The 2670-nt window shown below is 34.8% G+C and overlaps 1 pseudogene; it reads left to right on the top strand.

Moving 5' to 3' along the window:
• Nucleotides 1-200: 200 nt before the first annotated feature.
• LOC112607418 lies at nucleotides 201-319 on the top strand (annotated as a pseudogene).
• Nucleotides 320-2670: the final 2351 nt, after the last annotated feature.

Here is a 2670-nt window from a genome sequence, read left to right as displayed (position 1 = left end):
GAGGCACATTAAAAAACAATATGGTAAATCAAAATGGGATTCTAAGAAATGACCAACTAACTCACAGGAAGGCAAGGAAAAGAAAACAGAAAGACAAAAAAGAGTGAACAAACAGAAAACAAAACATAAAATGGTAGACTTAAGCTCTAACATATCAATGACACTAAATGTAATAGTCTAAATACACCAGCTGAAAAACAGTCTATGGCCATACCACCCTGAACGCACCTGATCTTGTCCGATCTTCGAAGATAAGCAGGGTCAGCCCTGATTAATACTTGGATGGGAAACCACTTGGGAATACCAGGTGCTGTAGGTTTTTTGTTTCTTTATTTGTTTTGTTTTTTAGACAGGGTCTTACTCTGTCACATAGGCTGGAGTGCAGTAGCTCACTGCAACGTCTGTTCCCCAGGCTCAAGCAGTTTTCCCACCTCAGCCTTCCAAGTAGCTGGGACTACAGACACTTGCCACCACACGTGACTGATTTTTTTTTTTTTTTTTGTAGACACTAGGTCTCACTAAGCTGGTCTTGAACTCCTGGGCTGAAGCTATCCACCTGCCTTGACCTCTTTTGAATTACAAGCGTGAGCCACCATGCCCGGTCAGTAGGTTTTTTCAAGACTGGAATCGTGTATTGAAAAAAATAAAATTAAATTAAAATTAAAAGAGTGGATTAAAAAACATGACTCAACTATGTGCTACCTATAAGAAACTCACTCCAAAGACAATAATATAGGTAGGTTGAAGGTAAAAGGATGGAAAATGTTGTATTCGTTTTCTATTGCTACTATGACAAATTACTACAAACTTAATGGCTTGAAAGAACACAAATGTGTTATCCTACAGTTTTGTAGGTCAGAAATCTGATACAGGTCTTACAAGGCTAGAGTCAAGGTGTTGGCAGGGCTGCATTTACTTCTGGAAACTCTGGAGATAATTTGTCTTCTTTTCTTTTCCAACTTTCTAGCTTCTAGAGGTCATCCACATTCTTTGGCTCATGACTCCCTTTCTCCATCTTCAAAGCCAGCAATGGAAGGTGAGTCCTTCTTAGATCACATCACTCTGACCTCCTCTTCTGCCTCCTTTTCCCACTTTCAAGAATCTTGTAATTACATTGAGTCCACCTGGATAACCCAGGATACCCTCCTCATCTCAAAGTTCTTAATTTAATCACACCTGCAAAGTTTCTTTTGCTGTATAAGGTCACACATTCACAGGTTCTGAAAATTAGGACGTGAACATATTTAGGGTCATTATTCTGCCTGCAACAAAGGTATATCATGTAAACTTTAATCTAAAAAAGCAGGTGTGGTTATGTTAATATGAGATAAAGTAAACTTCAGAGCAATAATTATTACCAGAGACAGAGAGGGATATTACATAGTGGTAAAAGGGCCAATCCACCAAAAAAATAAAATAAAATAAAATAAAATAAAATGAAAAGACAGTCCTAAGTGTGTATGTACCAAACTACAGAATTATAAAATATGTGAAGTAAAAACTGATAGTAGTGGAAAAAGAGACAAATCCATAGTAGACAGAAATCCAAAAAGAACATAGAAGAACTCAATGCATCATCAATCAACAGGATCTAATTGCTATTTATACAACACTCCACCCAACAACAGCAGAACATACATTCTGTATATTCTTGTGTGTATATACTCATGAAACACATACCAAGATAGACCATATTCTGGGTCATAAAACAACCTCAACAAATTGTTAAAAAATTGAATCATACAGAGTGTATTCTCTGACCGCATGGAGCCAAACTTTAAATTCATCACAGAAAGATAATAGGAAAATCTCCAAACCCTTGGAAGCTAAACAATATACTTCTAAACAATCCATGGGTCAAGAGGCAGCCTCAAAGAAATACAAAAAACATGTAAATAAATAAGAAAAACATATCAAAATCCAAATTGTGTCACAAATTTTCCAGCAGTACTGGAAGAAAAACTTATAGCCCTTAAATAAACATATTAGAAAAGAGAAAAAGTCTCAAATCAATAATCTAAACTCATACCTCAAGAATATAGAAAAAGAAGAGCAAAGTAAACCCAATGCAAATAGAAGGAGGACTTGATAAAGATAAAAGCAAAAATCAGTGAAATTGAAAACAGAAAACAATAGAGAAAATCAACAATATAAAGCTTTCTCTTTGAAAAGATTAATAAAATTGATAAATCTCTAGCAAGACTGACAAAAATAGAAGACACATATTAACATCAAGAATGAGTAGAGAATATAACCACAGATCAGGCAGACATCAAAAGGATAATAGGGATACTATGAACAACTCAAAACAAATACCTTTGACAACTTAGGTGAAATGGACTAATCCTTAAAAAAGACAAACTACCACAACTTACCCAATATAAAATTGATAATTCAAATATCACTATAACTATCAAGGATATTGAATTTGTAACTTAAAAATCTTCACCAAAAAGAAATTTACTGGCCAAATTGTTTCCCTGGAGAATTCTACCAAACATTTAAAGAAAAATTACTACCAACGCTACATAGTCTCTCCTGGAAAATGGAAAAGTAGAGAAAACTTTCCAATACATTTTGTGAAGCTAGTATTACGCTAATACCAAAGCCAGCTAGAGATACTGCAAAAAGAGAGAAAACTACAGACCAATATTGTTCCTAACTATAGAT

Source organism: Theropithecus gelada, chromosome 14 (assembly GCF_003255815.1).
Source record: "Theropithecus gelada isolate Dixy chromosome 14, Tgel_1.0, whole genome shotgun sequence".
NCBI lineage: Eukaryota > Metazoa > Chordata > Mammalia > Primates > Cercopithecidae > Theropithecus > Theropithecus gelada.
Note: the sequence above shows the minus strand (reverse complement) of the source record. Positions and strands in the feature narration are given on the sequence as shown.